General features: G+C 38.4%; 1 protein-coding gene across 5 annotated transcripts in view; it reads left to right on the top strand.

The window, feature by feature from the left end:
• LOC129780572 (uncharacterized) overlaps positions 1–19598 on the top strand; it is a 266066-nt gene that overhangs the window by 18425 nt on the left and 228043 nt on the right. Inside the window, exon 1 of one of the 5 annotated variants that reach the window (XM_055788967.1) lies at positions 12545–13066. The exons of the other annotated variants lie outside the window; for them this stretch is intronic. The gene's annotated coding sequence lies outside the window, so the exon portion shown is untranslated. Of the gene's footprint in view, positions 1–12544; positions 13067–19598 lie in introns of those variants that run through there. 5 annotated transcript variants of the gene reach the window in all.

The raw sequence follows: 19598 nt of genomic DNA, 5'->3' as shown, positions 1-19598 counted from the left end.
CATGTTGTGCACTCAATATGCTTTTTTTCTTCTAGACGCATAATTCGATGCTATATTTGTTCCACCTCCACCATTATCTTTCTGTAACAACGGATAAAATAAAAAATGCTTACGTGTTATTCAATCATACACAAACACTGTCCATCTAATGGTATGAATGGGTCGATAGTTTGTGTGATTTTGTAGGAGCATTCTTGCTCTCACGAGAACAATACACAAACTAACCAGATGACGGAATGTTTTTATTACATCGCTGTTTGCGATATATTTCATTCTTCCGTTGTATCGAACCAAAACTTTGTGTGTGTTATCAGCACTAGGAATTAATGTTGTCTGCTCGCTAGCTGGATTGGGACTGTGGTTTGACGATGATTATAGCATTGCTGTACGAATGTTCAAACGCGTTTTTCTCGAAACCACGTTTTTTAAACTGGTGGTATCGATATCTTAGGATCTACTCGATCGATTTGGTTAAATTTTTTATCAGCATGTAAATTTTCTAATTGAATGAAATAAACCAAATGAATTCTTTTTGTGGCATTAAAAAAGACGTTGTCTTACGTCACAATTATTATGAGCAAATAAATAAATAAAACTGAATTATCTAAAGCGTTACATAGCCGTTTTATGATATCTATTTTTTTCGATTTTTTATGAGCTTCTAAACTGCGATTTTTTAATGGAAAATAACTCATTTTTAACAAAATGGCCGTCATTTTGGCAATTTTACGAATTTTCAAAAACCTCTATGTAACGCTTTAGATATTGTCTTATACAGGCAAACCTTTTTTTTTGTGCGGGAGATACGGACCGCACAAAAAAGTCTCATAAAAAAAATCGTGCAAAACTTCACTAGCAGCTTTAAAAAATCGTGCTCGGTACACATTTTGAAAAAAATTTTTTTTTGTGCGGTAGATAGGGACCGCATAAAAAAAGTTTCCCCCAAGAAAATAACTCAAATCCACGCCATTCACCGTTCAATTTCCTTTTGATTCCCTGCTTTGCGATGGAACACTTTGCCTTTTCGGTTGCGCGTGGCTGTTTTGTGCTTTTAGTTGCATGTCGAAACGTGTTGCTGTGAGAAATCATGTCATGCAAAAACTTAAAAAAAACTTAGAGCATTTGATGAGAGGAGAGGAATGATTTCAGAAGTGGATAATTGAGACGCAAATATGATTTTTTCGCACTGAAATACATATAAACCATCGAAAAAAACTAAATGGACGTTAACTTCGTCAAATATGCGTCTTTTCATACACCGTACAAGAACAGAAAATCGCACACAAAAAATCGCACAAAAAAAAATCGCACAAAAAAACCGCACAAAAAAAGGTTTTACTGTAGTTTCAAAATATCCATTGGAATTCGTTCTGCGACATCCCGTTGCTTCTGAACCGATACTACCAACACGGTACTGATTTTCAGACAGCATCCACGGATCCAGCTGTCAACAGAGTAATAATCATTATTCGTGCACTCAAAAAATGGAAAATACACCTTCAAATATACTTTAGACAATAACCAAAATACCCGAACACTTAACATCCAAAAAAAATCACGAAAATCCATTATTTTCCGACCTTCCAAACAGGGGTCTCTCCTTAAATCAAAGCGCGTTTTTTTCGAAAACACTTTTTTTCACCTTCTTATCTCGGGAACTATACGGCCGATTCAGCTGATAAAGGGTGTGTCACATCAAATTGCATCACGGAAAAAACGCTGTAGAAATTTAATTTTTAGGAATTATATCTTCAGCTTTCGCTTATAATCAGATAAGAGTGTATAGATCACGTTGGCCATGCTTCACTGTCAATTTTTCGTAAATTTGGAAAAATGTCGTCGAACGAAAAAGAGCGTCGTGAATTAATCCTGCGCACTCATTTCGAGAATCCGGAGTTGTCACATCGGGACATCGGTAAGATGCTGGGAATCGTACAATCCACGGTCAGCAGAGTACTAAAACGATACTTCGAGAACCTAACCATCGACCGGAAGGTGAAGAACGGCAAAAATGAATGCTCCGTCAGTGAAAAAGATCACAAGCGCGTAGTTAAGCAGTTTAGACGTGATCCGAGAAGTTCGGTCCGGGATGTCGCCAATAAGCTGAATTTGTCAAGTTCATTCGTCCAGCGGACCAAGCAGCGGGAGGGCCTGCGTACATACAAGGTTCAGAAGGCTCCTAACCGCGACGAAAGGCAAAACATGGTGTGGAAGACGCGAGCCCGGAAGCTGTACACCGAAATGCTGACGAAGCCGCATTGCCTGGTAATGGACGACGAAATCTACGTCAAAGCGGACTTTCGTCAGCTGCCGGGCCTGTTGTTCTTCTCCGCAGAGGACAAATTCAGCGTTCCGGAGGAGATTCGCAAGCAGAAACTATCCAAGTTTGCCAAAAAGTACATGGTGTGGCAAGCGATCTGCTCTTGCGGAAAGCGGAGCGCTCCCTTCGTGATGACCGGCACGGTAAACGGGCAGGTTTACCTTAAGGAGTGCCTACAGAAGCGCTTACTACCACTATTGAAGCAGCACGAGGGCCCGACCATCTTCTGGCCGGATCTCGCTTCGTGCCACTATTCAAAGGACGTGTTGGAGTGGTACGAAGCCAACGGGGTCACCTTCGTGCCAAAGGAAATGAACCCGCCCAACGCGCCGGAGCTTCGCCCAATAGAGAAATATTGGGCGATTATGAAGCAGGCCCTCCGGAAGAACCCAAAAGTTGTCAAATCGGAGGCGGACTTCAAGAGAAAATGGATTTCTGTTCAAAAAAAAACTACAACCTGACGTTGTACAGAACCTTATGGACGGTGTAAAGAGGAAGGTGCGAGCATACGGGCTTGGGCTCGAAGTATGAATAAAAAGAAAATGCCAAAAGTTGTTTAATAGTTTTTATTTTACTGTCTGAAATTTTCAAAACGATCGGTCTACTGGGCGAATTTCTACAGCGTTTTTTCCGTGATGCAATTTGATGTGACACACCCTTTATTTGGCTACTATACGTAAAAATGTATTCTCTATCGTATAGCGTGGAGAATGACTTTTTGATTTTGCGATTTCATAAAGTTTGAGTCATTTTATTTCTACACGCACTGTTTGTTTTACTGTAGCGCTCTTAGTGGTCGGATTTGGAATGTTTTGACAGCAATTTGTGCTGAAATGTTTCCTCTTTAAGTTTTTCATTTCGTCACGATTCATTTTGCGAGGAGAACAGGAGAACGCGATTGTCTTAGCTGTTGCTTAACCGTCGAACGTCGAGATTTTTCAAATTACTTTGTGCAAAATAGTGAACAAGTGAAAAAAATTAGGTCCTAAATTTTCCGAAAGTTATGAAGTGTCGTTCGCGATAGAGTTATATGTCGGTTTTCCAAGTTGAGACCGAAAAAATAGAAAAATATTGCAAATTTCGATAGCATTTTTGCTATTGTGTTTGATGGTGTTTTTCTCAGAAGCTGCTCTCTTGTTTCGCTCTCGCTCAGCGGAAGCTCCGACAGAGCCAATCGAAAACAACATCCAACAACAGCAGGGAGAAGTGAATGTTAGAAATTAGTGAAGCTTAGCTAACATGCCGGAATACCGTCACATAAAATCCATTATTTTCATGCTTTAGAAATAGAGAGATGAATGTGTTTTTCGTCGTGACGGCAACGAATTAGGGAAGAAAGCAGGAATCATCAACTGCCAGCTTTCCTGGAGAGGAACATTGTCATGAGGATACAATATGAGGGGCCTAGAATGCAAGGGGTGTAAGTGACTTGATCGATTTCTCTTCATCAACATTTTCTTTAGTTAATAACTCTACTACAAAAACGTTCTAATTTAAGTTTGCTATATAATTCGATAGTTGAGTTTCTGATCTATCTTTCACATTGTCAAATACAGCTGGGAATGTATTTGCAGCTAAGTTATGACCAAAAGAGAGAGTCGATGTAGAGAAATCGATCAAATCATTTACACCCCTTTCATTCTAAGCCCCTCATATGAGGGGCTAGGACCTGAAAAGGTTACTGAAAAATCTCGTTTAAAAACTCTCGAACTGGTGTGTAAGTGACTTGATCGATTTCTCTTCATCAACTTTTTCTTCAGTTAATAACTCAACTGCAAAAACGTTCCAATTTGAGTTTGCTATAGAATCCGATAGATGAGGCTCTGACCTGTCTTCCGCATTGTCAAATACAGCTGGGAATGTATTTGCAGCTAAGTTATGACCAAATGAGAGAGTCGATGTAGAGAAATCGATGAAATCACTTACACCCCTTTCATTCTAAGCCCCTCATATATAAGTGATCGTTATTGTATGTTCTACATCGAGTGCAAAGTTGTTTCTTGATAGTGAATGTTTCACAATCAAAAGAACTAGCTACAAGGGTGGGCTGAACGTGCGGTGACGTCAGATGTTTTTTTATACACTCATTATTTAAATCTGAAATAATTGCTCATCATCAATTTTCTCGGTTACCTTGTCAGGTTTCCCAAGAATAATGTTCTCCCACCGCGATTGAAGTTCCATCAAGAGTAGGCACAATAGATAACGAAATATATATTCGGATCGATTAATTTTAGAAGGTTTTTTTTCGGTTACCTTGTGAGGTTTCCAAAGAATAATTTCCGCCGACGAGAGTTTCATGAAGAGTAGGCACGACAAATAACGAAATATATTGTCAGTTTGATTTATTTTGAAAGAAGTTTTTGGATTACCTTGTCAGGTTTCCCAAGAATAATTTTCTAAAAAAATTCGATGTGTTCACTGTGTTCACTGACAGAATTTGTGTTCAACGATTTTTTTTCTTCGCAGAAGTGAAAATATTACTGATATTCTGCGTTTCGGGCACGTGGAACGAAGAGTTTAAATGTGTTCGTGTGTGTGTTCTACACACTCGTCTATTATCTTTCGTCGTAGTGTCACAAACAAAGGAATCATAGCCAAGGATGAGCTGAGCGTGCAGTGGCGTCAGATAAGTTTTTTTTCCATACGCATTATTTAATTTATTTAATTGTTTAATACTTTAATTCCTCAAATCCTTACCGCCGTCGCGATTTGAGTTCAATATAGAGTAGGTACGATAAATAACATAACATAGGGAATATATTGTCGGTCAGAATAATTTTAGAGGAATTTTCTCGGTTACCTAGTCAGGTTTCGAAATATATCGTCGGTTCGATTAGTTTTAGAAGGAATTTCTCGGTTACCTCGTCAGGTTCCCAAGAATAGTTTTCGCCGTCACGATTGAAGTTTGATGAAAAGTACGCACGATAAATATCGAAATATATCCCCGGTACGATTAATATTAATTTTCTCGGTTACCTTGTCAGGTTTCCCAAGAATAATGTTCTCCCACCGCGATTGAAGTTCCATCAAGAGTAGGCACAATAGATAACGAAATATATATTCGGATCGATTAATTTTAGAAGGTTTTTTTTCGGTTACCTTGTGAGGTTTCCAAAGAATAATTTCCGCCGACGAGAGTTTCATGAAGAGTAGGCACGACAAATAACGAAATATATTGTCAGTTTGATTTATTTTGAAAGAAGTTTTTGGATTACCTTGTCAGGTTTCCCAAGAATAATTTTCTAAAAAAATTCGCGCGTTGGAAAATTGATGAATGTTGTGAAACATAATATTTTCGCAATTTTGTTTCGTCGAGTGGTTGATAGTTCGCGTTTACATAATCACATCACTTACCTCAGTGAATCCTGATTCATACCTCTTCCCACTAACAATAATCCCTCCCATGATATTCGCTATAGAATAGAACGAAAGTTTATTCCAACCAACTACTTTGACAGCACTATGTTTATCCCGCTGAATGCTGAATACACGAATAAATGAAGTTATCTAAAGTGTCTATACAATATACTCATTTTTTGACAGATGTTCGAATACACCCTAAAATTCAACTAATCTAAATTGTAATTCAATATACAATACAAAGCGAATTTTTTTGGCTATTCTTCTTTTGAAGTACAATATAATACCTTAATTTTGAATACTCAACATTTTGATTCCATTAACATGGTTCTGAGATAGACCCGTTTTCTAGAGCACAGATATTAAAAAAATAGAGCTTTTTAAACATATTTCCTTGAAAAACAAATCTTATAGCCGCTTTTTTGAGAATTTGTTGAATTTGAGAAATCGCTGCGATACACGAAAACGAATGCGTTTTTTACATATTGTAGTCAAAATTCTGCTGGAATTTTGCCCTCTTTTTTATGATCCGTTTATTTTTACAGGCTCAGTTACATAACTTTTAAGGAGACTTAACTTTATTTTTATAACCATATATAAACAATTTCCTAATTATATGGTTAGTAAGGTAGAAAACCGATTATTCGCGGTTGATTCGAGTTTAGAAGGGTGACATGAAAAGGATGGGATATAAGGAGATTGTAACAATGTTGAAGATCAAACTCAATTTCAAAATCTATTCGTATATCTATAGTGTATTTGCATTTCAACTTATTCTACTGTTTATAGCAAGGGGACCAATTACTCGCAAAGAAAGAAAAGGAGGGTATAGAATCGGCCCTCTAGTTCCCGAGATAAATGTTCCGCCAGCGGGGTACCTACTTTGAGAGTGCACTCAACCACTAGCGCTTCCATGCACATTTTTTTCAGTCCCATCTTTTTTTTAAAAAAAAAACATCTTCAAACTTACCCTAAACACGTCGCGAGGGATTAAAAAACTTGTCTAAATTACAGACGGCATAATAAATCGCCAAAAATTTATGTTGTTCATTTGCTTATGAAGGAGATTTAAAATCACGAATGGCTTATTAATATCCAATAAGTTAAACATGGGCAGAGCTTGAATCACAATATTTCTACGAACGCTGCATTTGCATTTGGAGCGAACTTGTTATTGACGGTGCGGATAGGTAAGCACACAAATAGGCAGAATAAATGTATGGGAAAATGAGAATGCTTCCAATTTTCGTCAATTAATATCGCTTACGGATTAGAGAATCGTAATGTATCAAACAAACCATAGAGAATTTTCGATTCGATTGATATTCAAATCATCAAAATTCGTTTGTAGCAAAAATAGTTATTAACGTTTACATTATTTCACAAAAACGTGACCTGTTTTCTGATTTGGCATCCTCACTGCTAGACGTAGTCCTGTGTCGAAAACTAGGGGTGAGTTATATCGGTGAAGGTTCACGTTCACGCAAGGTTCACGTAGGACTACCGTTGGCTTAGTAATCATTTGTTGTAAGTTGCATCTAATTCAATTCTCAATGAACGGATGGATGTATATTTTTTTAAATCTTTGGATAGAATGATACAGTTTGGTTGAATCATATCATATTCGCCATTGTATGGATATATTCAAATAATTCTCTTGGTGCTCCTTTAGGCGGTACAATTTGAAGTACATAATGTTGATTGACCACAACGTGAAATTTGACGCCTTTAGATAATGCCTAACGTTCTACAATAAATTATTGGTTTGAGCTTGAGCTTGAGCTTAGGTAAACTGTACGCTTTGTAGTTGCTCTCCGTGATTGACCTAAACTAGCGAAATTGCACAAAGAACATACTGAATAACATTTTGGGAGTAGCAAGTTTCGGTGATTTGTGCATTTAATAGTTAATAACGACGCCGGCCCCGTCCCTATAGTCACCAGAGGAAGGGAAAGAATGTTAGTATGATATTCGCAGACAATAGGGTCGCTTCTATAGCGTTGTTCCCTTGCGATTATCATGGAAGGTATAATTGTTAGAGAGAATAGATAAGAAGAATCAGGATTCACTGTGTTCAGTGATGTGATATCTGAAAAGTTCTCAACTATTCGGCGGAGCATAAATTCGGACACAATATCCATTCTGATCGGACTGGTCATATATTTCGTTGGTATTCTGCCTGACCTGAAAAGGTTACTGAAAAATCTCGTTTAAAAACTCTCGAACTGTATATTTTTATTCATTACTCGTATTACATTTCATTTTTTTTCGATCGTGGCCACCAAGGTTATTTTTGGCATCCTGAGAAGGAGGCTGAGAAACTCCTATAATATTTCTCGAATAGACGATATACTGACGTAGGACTACGTCTTTCTTTCCGTACCGGGGTGTAAGTTGAAAGTTTCGGAATCGAGAGCGGTACGCCTGGGGTGCAAGGAACGCTAATAATTCTTTGGTAGCTGAACGAAGTGGTATGAGAATCACTGCATTCGAATGATAAAATGACCAAGAATAATATATTATCGTTATTTATTGATCCAAAAAATCGGTATCACTATAAATATAGCAATCACTTGAAATATCATTTCAGTCGCGATTGAACTGCGGTTGAGGCATGGTGCGTGATGTCGATGCCGACCTCTCTCAGTTTCTATTTTGCTTTCGTATGGAGTGGTCTTGTAAAATTGTTTGTTTGTGAGCGCGCCCGAGCGGAGAAATATTCGCACACTTTCGACTAGCTGTTCCAGTGATGCAATGATATCCAAGAGTTTCTATTGTGCTTTCGCATGGAATAGTCATGAAAAATTGTTTGCTTAAGATTGCGCATGAGCGGAGGACTATTCACACACATTTGCACATTCGGCCTGGTGTGCATTAATATCCAAGAGCATCAGTTTGTATTCTGCTTACGCATGGAATTGTCATGAACAATCTCTGTATAGTCTCGAGGTTTTGGCAGGCCTACTCCCACTAAAAGATCGCTTCAATTTATTATCTCTTCGGTTCCTCATCCGGTGTAAGGTTATGAACCCATTGGTGATCGGAAATTTTGAGCAGCTGATCGAGCTAAATTTTCATTCTGGATTCATGAGCTCATATCATGAATTCGTCTCCATGCAGGTTAATCTTTCTTCGTATATTCCCAACCGTGTTTGTTTTCCTGACTACATCAATTCCTCTGTGCATTTTGATCTGTCCATGATATCCATGGAACATCAGATTATCTTCGATCGAGGATCGTTCCAACGATCTTCGATGCAAAGTATGGGGATATCAATTGTGATAATATGTACTTTACTGATGGGTCCTCTATGAATGAGTCCACAGGATTTGGAGTGTTCAACGAATTTTTTAGCACCTCACACAGTCTTCAGAATCCTTGCTCAGTGTATATTGCTGAATTGGCAGCGATACACTGGGCGCTGGACAGCGTCGCCTCACGACCTGTTGAACACTATTACATTGTAACGGATAGTCTTAGCTTAGAGCTGTATCTTGTCGCCAGATCGAATTTAGTAGTCACCCTTCGGGCCCGAGGAAGGCAGCCCATGATGCCGGTGAGAGACGTGTTGGCTCGGTTAGACCTTGATTACATGTCCCAAATATATGTATTCCTTAAAGCTATCGATCTTCGTGTGTGATTGTCCTTATACCCTTAGTTTTTCCTTTTCCTTTTCCTTTGTGAGAGATCGGATCCCTTCTTAAGAATAAGATGAAATGTAAATACATATTAGATATAAGATAGGTTTAAGAATTGAGTGTGATGAGTGTGATTGAGAGTGTGAGTGTGATCATTGTCAACATATCCTCATATCCCCTCCTTTTCCTGAAGAAAATATGTCACCCTTCTAAACTCGAGTTGACCGCGAGTAATCGGTTTCCTATATTATTAACATTAGAATTAAGGAAAAATGTATATATACTAGTAACAATACAGTAAGGAGTTCGGCTCCTTTAAACCTATGTAACTGAGCCTGTAAAAATAAACGATTTAAATAAAAAAAAATCTCTGTATTATTCTCACGAAAACAAAATGAATCATGTATCAAATATCTTCAGTTGCTTTTACGAAGCCACTCAAACCCATCACCTCAAACTCATAACTCGAGAATTAATCAAGCAAATGGAATTAAACTTGGCATATAGAGGTTTTAGGGGTCGATAAACGTTTATATTGTGGTTCGACCTTCCCCCCCCTCTCTAAGGGGAGGCTGCCATACAACACAAACACAACACAAACACAAACTTCTGCATAACTCGAGAACTAACCAAGCAGCTGGTGTCAAATTTGGGATGTGAGGGTTTTTAGGTACGAGAAATGTTTCTATGATTGTATGACACCCCTCTCTCCTCTTGAACGGAGAGGGGGTCCCATAAAAATAGTACACATATTCCAACCAAACAAGACAACTGAAAATTTTCGGAAAACTCTGAAGAAAAATGGGAAAATCCGAAAAATTCAATTCGCATATGTTCTACAATGACATATTGACAAGCGTTGTAAGTCCATTTAATGTTTAACCCTCCTGTACTCGCGTGCAAAATCATAACACGTATACTCGCGCATGGTGTCACAGACCGAAAATTGAACTTCTCTGTAATGTTGCTATTGTGTATTTTTCAGGCTTTATTGACATTTTTTTGAAGAAGAGAGTATGATTGAATGAAAAAACTCCAAAAAATATGTTTTAGTCGTCTCTATTATGTTTTAATAGTCATCTAATTCAGCCTCCTCAAAATAGAGTAATTTTTGATGCTCCAATACAAATAACGAAATTCGAATTTTTCACTGTTAACAATTGAATGTAGGCAACTGAATATAATTCATGGAAGTTTAAAGAGCAATAAAATAACATAAAAACGTATTAATCGATTGTGGTTTCATTGGAGTAAGAATCAGAACATAGCATAACTGCATGCTCGAAACAAACATATTTTTTACATTTAATGCAGTTGTTGCATGTTTTTCGAATCTTTTGTCGAAGAGAAGAATGTATAACGACCTTCTACATAATTACTAGATGATAAAGGTTCTGGAATATAAAGTTTGCATATTTCTCACATTCTTTGTCTCTGTTTTCTTGGTAAACTAAAAATTAATGCCTTTTTTTAGATGGGACATAAAAAGATGATATAAAAGGAACTTCCTTTTCTTTTTCTTGTTTTCTTGTCGATATTGTCCATTATAAAAAAATATCCCCGAAAATGTAACTGTTAATAGTTACCATAAGCTACCGATTAGTTTATAGTTTACTGTTTACTATTCTTCCACAAGTGAAATTCTTTCACAAGTGTGTAAATGTATGACCATTATATTTAGCGAATAACTGTACGAAAGTCAGACATTTATATTTTGCTTTTGAACGTATGACTTTAACGACGAATAGCTAATATATGGATCCGTTCAATCCAGTTGCAAAAGGCACTGAAATCAAATAAGAATAGTCCGGTGATGATCTTATGCATTATATTCAATAAATATTCTACGCAACTAACATTAATTTATACATTTCATTCAACAATATTCTAGAATATGAAAAAAGAAAATTGTCCAAAAAAGTTACTCCTATACTCGCGTCGGTGTGTCAGACCGAAAGTGTTAGAAAAGTGGCACACGTCCACATGCGATACGCTAAACGATGAAGAACTACGAATAACGAAGCTAGAGATAGTCGCAAAGTCGTAGTGTTGATATTTTCTGAGAAATTAACGAATTTTTGTTTTCTCGGTCTGACAGACCAATGCGCGAGTATAGGAGTGTTAATAAAAACGTGAATGTGATAACGAAAAATAAATTTTGAGCGGGACGAAATTTGCCGGGTCAGCTAGTGACAAATAAAGGCCGTTTTATATTATCAGGCACGTAGCGTAAACGGCACGTACCGACACCGGCAGACAAATACATGATGTATTCATATCATCAGGCATAGCAACTTCTCTGTATGGACCGGCAGCGCAGACGGAGCGGAGAAATGCTACTGGTGATTGAACCGATGTCGTACCGAAGAGCGACGAACGCACCCACACCACGAACTTCGACATTGGGTTTGTATGTATGGTGCTACTCGCCCATGTAGTTCGTGCCCGGCACCGGCAAAATATTCTTTTCGAGAATTCCTTCATGCATTTGTCTGAAGCGTGCTGTGTATGCCCGGAGCCGTTCCGTTATATATACGCATACACATTTGAAACACACGCAATAATATTTGTCTTGCATGAAACGTGCCGTGCCGGTTACGCTAATCAAACGTCGAAGTTCGTGGTATGGGTGTGTTCGTCGCTCTTCGGTACGACATCGGTTCAATCATCAGTAGCATTTCTCCGCTCCGTCTGCACTGCCGGCCCCTACAGAGAAGTTGCTATGCCTGATGATATGAATACATCATGTATTTGTCTGCCGGTGTCGGTACGTGCCGTTAACGCTACGTGCTGGATAATATAAAACGGCCTTAAACAGAACGTATCGTTGAGCCCAGTGTTGCTAGGAAGATTTATGATTATTGACACCCGAAATCATAGTGCGGCTGTATACATCGATGGCTTCGATGCGATGGTACGGACCAGTATTGGTGAATCGTGATCGTTGCGCAGGCATCAACTATGTCAACTTGGGTCGATCGAGTTAACATTTATATTTTTATTCACATGGAAATCCAAGTGTCGATTCGCCCAAACGCCGAGAGTCGCTCTCTCGCCAGAGAGTGAAGATGAGAGTGGTTTTGGGAGAGAGATCGCTGCGCCGGAAGGCATACAATATTCTCTCTCTGAGCTCGGAAATCCGTCGCACAAAGTGTAGTCTCCGGATTGTTGTGTCCGCTAATCTGGCTGCTGGAGAGTTTAGTGAGACTGTGGCAACGGGTGCGAATCGATGCTTTTTTGTCGTATTTATTGTTGTTTTCATGCGCAAATGCTAAGCAGCTTTGAGTTTCCATGCGCGCGGGGGTGTGAACGGATCTCGCGTTTTTTTTCTTCTGCTGTTTGTGAGATCTCTGTGAGCAGATTGCTCGCGTGGGGTTCACTGGAGGAATCAGTGCCAAATTCCATCCGCATCGTGGGATGATAGTGCTGAAGGGCTGTTTCTTTTTGTTCGAAGGGCCTGCGCTAAAAGAGTCAATGTTCAATGAAAATTGTGTATGTATAATTACGAACTGTGCGCTGGGTGTGTGAGCTGGACGTGACGTGCCGTGAAAGGGAGAGCGAGGAATCGAGGGAGAAAATTGTGAATATTGTCGCGTCTCGAGAGCTGCGCTGCGCTTTTTGAATAATAAATTGGTCGTACACTTGCGCCGGAGTGCACAGACTAGCACAATTTCCGGCCGGTTTTAAATGGAACTTCAGCGTTGAACTTTCTACTGCACGCTAAAGGTGCACACGTCTGAACAGGTAACATTTCGAAATAGTTTGTTTTATTACAATAAAAAATAGAAACGCTAACACTTGCCAATTGTGCCACAGTGGCAATTATTGCTGCTAACAGGCTGTGTTTGGCTAGAAAAGGGGTGGAATATTGGCGTAACAATCAAGCTAAACACAAGACAGCACAAATAATACTTTAAGTCACGGCGGAATCCAAACACACGCGGATGATTTGCAATTGGATAGCGATTTTTACGACCGCTTCGTGCCGTAAACGTGGGAGGCCAGAAGAATGGGAGAATAAACGCAAGGCGAAGAGACATAAGAAAAAAAAACAAATCAACAGAATACGAGAGGAAGGTCAGGCGGAAAATAACACAAAATAGTGCTACTTAGAAATTTCGAAATGCACAAGTGGGTGGGTGGCTGACTGTAAGCGACAGAAGCAATCGATGTATTATCGCTCGCGCTATGTGTGTGGAGAGCGCGCGTGATAAATCTGGCAGCTCGGGTATGGTTCTGTTGAGCTGGGTTTTGTTATTTGGATTCTGAAAAGAACTGCAACCGTGCGATCGAGAGGGGTCGCACGTTTGTCGATTGCCGCATGAGAAAATTGGCAATAAATAAACGGCGAGAGTGGAACCAGCTGAGAACAAACATGAGCGAGACTGACGCCTGTGTACTTTTAACGTGGGCTATCGATAGGAATCTCGGGTGTATGGTTTGGTATGTAGTAGGTGTAATTGACAGTTTTCGTCTGCTAATAAGCGTTTGTCGTCGGTGTAGAAAACGAAGTATTTGTGAGGGCACGTTTGCTGGGTTACACCACAGGGTCCACAAATTCGCCATAGTTTTTTTTTAGTTGAATATTCCGCACATTTAGTTATGGGGACATGTCCGTTCGGAGATCGCGTTCAAAAACAATAATAAAATGGTGAAATATCAAAATGGGAATTCCGTTGAGCTCATTAACTAATTCCTAGGCAGCTAGGCTCCCGAAGACTACGCACAGTGGTTCAAATCAATGCTACCCATAACAGAGGAGTTAGGGCGCGGCACCTCTCGAGAAAGGGAGGTGCAGGATGAGCACAACCAGCAGCAATGTTTGTCATTTGAACGTTTCACAGAATAACTCACTTCCGTTTGTTCAAATATGATATTGCTGAAGTCATTTCCCCCAGTGGCATTCGTTTGTTGTTACATGCTTCGAAATATGACACCGACGAGAACGAGAGAACTCTGTTTCGGCTAGCACTTCATGATACTCAAGCATGTGATCCAAAACGTCATGATCCCTTTCGGTGCTGAAACTTTCTTTTCTTCTTTGCCTCTCATTCACTACATATCGAACCCCTTCTGATTCATACTCCGTTACGACAATTGAACTCGATCCATAGTTACAGTCAACCCTCCTATAACGCGGTGAGTGCGTACCGCGTTATATGGAAACCGCGCTATAAGAAACTCAGAATGAGTACAAATCACATCATTCGTACCGCGTAGTATGGAGATCATAAAAGGAAATGATGAAAAAAAAAAAAGTAGAAGGGCCTGAGCCTAGGGGCACGAACGGAAGTTTGACGTAGGACTGTAATTGTTCAGAACAGTTGTTTTTTTAAATGTAATTCTTTCCATTGTTCAGAAATCTGTTAGTATAATTCTTTTGAAACTCTAAATAGTAGCCCTGAAAATGCCGGAAACAGTCAAACGGTTTGAAACGGTTTGTACTCATAATCGAGAGCAGTAGCTTTTTCGGTGGAATAATGCTCGTTCGCAGACTATTAACCTTTTGCGGTCGTTTGTCTGCTCTCAGTCACCACAGCAAGGAATCATACTAAATACATCGTTAAACGATGTTATAGTTTATTTTTTTCTAAACGAATTTCAATGTCTAGTGAACTTTTTCACGAATGTATACGGAGTTTCTGTGAATAATAGGTAACGGTACTTGACATTAACAAAATATTGTAAGCGTGGGAAGATAAGAGGATCTCTTTCGAGGGAAATTAATTCCGACCGCAAATGGTTAGTATTTCATTTCGTTTCATTTTTGTGATGCGATGTAATGACGATCTCAATAGGTCCTCGCGTGATAATCGCTGCGATCCTCCTAGCATTTTTCGCTGTACAATTGCTCATGTTGCCGCACCCCGGATAACACTCGCTCATGATGTTCGTCACCCCGGCATATACAAAAGTCATTCCCTAACTGGAATATCTTCAACTGGACTTATCTATAACAGGGCGTACGTTAACTGGGATACAAAGCAGTTATGTATCAATAACAGATGTTATCTTCAATTCGAAGTATTGCTTTTGCTGTTTTGCAGTCCAGTTAGCGAGTAAAATCCGATAAGTGTACTGATTTTTCGGTCCAATTAACGAACTTTTTTTATTTGTTAAATTGTACGCTTGTGTTATTATTTCCACTGTTGATGTCTCAGGCGAGAAAATTGCTGGATAAATTTGCTGTCTAATGGTATATAACAGACATTGTAAGAACGATTTAGAGTAATATGCATTTGAAAACTCTTAGACAAACATTACATTTTTCGCAAAGTGACCCCCTATACAGAGATCAAAGACGTAGTCCTATGTCAAAACTAAACTAAAAATGTTCATTTGAATGTTAGAATTTCAAAACTGCATTCGGGTGTTTTTCTCTGATAAAAGTGGATCCCTACCTAGATGGGGACTACGGACGTTGATGATGCTGAAGTTAAAGAAGTGGCTTAATCTGCGCATTATTTCTGTAAACATTTTTAACCCTGGTCATTAAACCACCCCTTCCGCTTTCTGCCGTACTGTTTTCTACCGCTCCTCTAACTCTGCTTAATAACCAAACGGGCGCACCTTTTTCCGTAGATCTGCCTTAAGCTCATCAAGTAGTTTGATAGGTTTGGCAGTGACAGCTAATTTTGCAGCACATCTTGATTTCGGAATCATATCCTCTAAGCCGGAGCTTGCCTGAAACCGATGTCGTAAACGGCTAAGAGATCATCTTGAATGTTTATATAAACATATCCGGTTAAAATCATGCATTGGTTGCACGAAAAGAACTGATGGGATGTTGTTAAACGGAATCCGCGCTATAAGAGTACCGCGTTATAGGAGGGCTGTCGCAATTTCATCGCCGCGTAATATGGAAACCGCGTTCGAGAGTGCCGCGTTATAGGAGGGTTGACTGTATCAGCAAGTGCAACACTAGATGAACGAACAGCAAGCTAAATACCCAGGAAAGAGTAGTCAGATCATATCTGTATCTTTAACGCTGCTATCCCTCACATTTCTCTACTCTACTTCATTTTATCTCCTCTCCCAATATTGCTCAGAGCAAAATCAATTATATCTCGTTGGCGCCGAAAATATGTTCAAGTTGAATAAACGCGAACGAATATAACGAATAACTCCATATCGTACGCATATATTTTTAGACAAAAGACAAAAAAAAGGCAGTAGAACCTATTACTACAGAGGTATTCTCTATAGAATTTTTAATTTTGAATTAGGAATATTCCATGAAGTCTAGGAATATTCCAAAAGGTCTAGTTTTTTTTTTATCTGTATTACAGGGAAACTTTGATATAACGTACCCTCGTTATAACGTACACATTTCCAAAGTGTAAAGGAAATTTTTTTTCAATATTTTTTTTCTGATAGAACAATGAATTATTTTTATTGTGATGCTAAAACAAGTTTTGTACCTTCAATGAATTCCGAAATACAGCTGGTTTTGTGATTCCGGATTCTAAATGAATCAAGCGTTAATCAACAGTACGAAGGGAAACATCATGAGAAAGACTGGCTTCGTCTTCTGATTGAAGTTATTTATTAACTTTACTAAAACAGCAACACAATAATGTAATATAGACTACTTTTGTGAGTACTTTATTAAGCTTCGATATAACGTACAATCCGATACAACGTACAATTTTGAAAGTGAAATGTACGTTATATCGAAGTTTACCTGTATAGTGATTTTCAACTCATTTGGCTGGTTCGTCACTTTTTACTTCCATTTTTGGAAGAATGTCGGGAGTGAGAATTGAACTCGTGACCTTCAGCGTGAGAGGCATGGATGTTACCACTACGCCAGATCGCCTCCACTAAAAAAGGTCTAGTTGTTACTTTGACGAATACATTATTTTATAACAGAGTTACAGCGTTTCAAAGATCACTCAAAATTTTCGAAGTCGCATTTTTCTTCTCTATTTTTTTGTCAAGTGTAGTTCTTCGCCCACTCCGGAATACGATCGGTCACAGGAAATGTCGGTTCATTTATACACTCGACGACAGCGCAATACGAAACCTGTTCCGCAATAGTTCAGGGAATTTGCGGAGGGTACAAATAGCGTATTTAAAATAATTTAAATTTATATATTTATTTATTTTTCAACTGATGTTCGATCATTTTGCATTGAGTGCCTAGAAGGCTTCCAAAGTACTCGCGGGTAAAAATTAGATTAGAAAACTCACGACTCATTATTTTTTTAATAACCATACCAGAAAAGTTGGTACTGCTCTTTAGTTTCTTTCAAATTCAATTGATGCTGTTTAATCAAAACGTTACTTATGAAATTCGAACAGTTTACTAGAGAGCAATTTAACGCCAAATTAATCAGCTGCTGTCCTAATTCTTCCAATTTTTTAAAAATTTGTTATTTTTTCTCCAAAAAAATCAGCTCTGAAACCTGAAACCAGATTGGAACAAGTTTTTGTAAAATCGAAGAACTTTCTATGAAAATTTAAAAAAATGTTTAAATTGTTGAGAAAACTTTCTCATAAATTGAATGAAATATCGATCACTTTTGTATCTGTTTAAACAATTTGTTATATACAGGTTGTTAGGAAGCTGATCCGGAATGTTTCAGGTGATAGAGGATCATATTTGATGAAAAAATGGAGATGAAACGGATATCTGGTGATTTCACTATGACTCACTATATCGGATATTTGAAATTTAATTATTATCAACTCATATCATCAAAGTTTTATTCAGCTCCATCGCAATGAGCTGTTATTCTCAGAAGATTCGTTTCAAGATATTTTCGTAAGATGATTTTTTGTCAGTCTGTTTACGTTTCGAGAACACCTAAATGGTCTGACCTGAACCTCGGGACTAAAAAGGTTGCAATCAGATAATTTTGATCTTCTTCTCAGTAGTTAAAACGACCTCTCTAGCGTTTAAAGATGTTCTCATACGAAGTAAGTTCGGTGCTCTTTGTGAAGTCTCGTCCTTAGCCAAATACTTTTTTTGATGCAGGAACATGTGGAATTACCTCGAATATATAAAAGTCCAACGCTCTTCTCCACCAAGCCTAACGTTTGGTGAGTTTTCAAATTAGTGAATTTGTCGCCGATCATGATAATTTCGATTTGTAGTGAAGTAAGTGTACCCCCTCTCAAACTACCATCCCTGAACACAGTTCAAATTTTTTTTTGTACTAAATTTATTTTCAAATGGCTCAGCAACATTAAGTAACAATGAGCCGTGTTTATGAATAGAGAAAAGCCTCTGTGAGTAGAACAATGTCAATGTTCTTTCTCAAAAAGGCATAAAAACCCTATTATCTTTTCGAAAAATATTACAATATAAATAATGACAAAATTCACAGTTTATTACAGAGCCCAAAAAAATTAAATTCGATTACCAAACAAGCGAGAAAACAGCTGGTTTGAAGGATGATGGACCGTGTTAGAGGGCCCATAAAATTGTTTACAACACAGTAGTACATATTTGATACATTGAAGAATATAAAAAAATGCACTAAATCTTACTCTAACAAATCTAACTTTCGAAATGAATAATTGGGGCTGCGTGTTAACCACTTAACGAATTTTCATCATTTCTTGGACTTTTCAACATAACCAAACTAACCATTGCTACTTAATTAAGTGTATCCTCCTAATTATCGTGATCTTACAGCTTGTTCTTTACTGTCTGTATTTGTGAATTTTCAAGATTGAAAGATATTTGTAGCCACATTGATTGTGCGTGCATTTACTAAGCGAGCGGTCGTGAGTTCGGAAATCAGGGTCTTCAATTGACCATCTGTGTGTTGTTATAGCTTCGCCCATACAACAATCATTAAGTGACGGTGATCCAACCGCTCACACACGCTCTGAGCTTGTTGCAAGAACATCGGACTATTTGTGCTATTAATAATACACAAATGGAAGCTTAATATCTATGTCTCCGTTGTCCGGTACAATTGAACAAGGGAACAAAAGTGATACTCTTACCTCGAAAAAAGGCATTATCGTATAATTTACTATATGTATCGATACGATAAACATTCGTATTACATTCAGTTTGGCTTTGCTACGGCTGAAAATGATTTTGAGCTTGTTATGAATTTCTTTTGATACTCAACGTTCTCCTTGGTCTACTGATAGCATTCTTCTCTAAGCTTAATATCCAATCCAGCAATTCTGACTGTAAATGGGGGTCTTTTGCGCCCGTAGTGTCGATAGCTTTGCGAATATACGGTTCCGAACAGGAGATCTATTATTGTATGCAAATATTTTTGCTTTGACATTTTCCATTACTTCAAATCAC

The sequence above is a fragment of the Toxorhynchites rutilus genome, chromosome 3, assembly GCF_029784135.1.
Source record: "Toxorhynchites rutilus septentrionalis strain SRP chromosome 3, ASM2978413v1, whole genome shotgun sequence".
Taxonomy (NCBI): Eukaryota; Metazoa; Arthropoda; class Insecta; order Diptera; family Culicidae; genus Toxorhynchites; species Toxorhynchites rutilus.
Note: the sequence above shows the minus strand (reverse complement) of the source record. Positions and strands in the feature narration are given on the sequence as shown.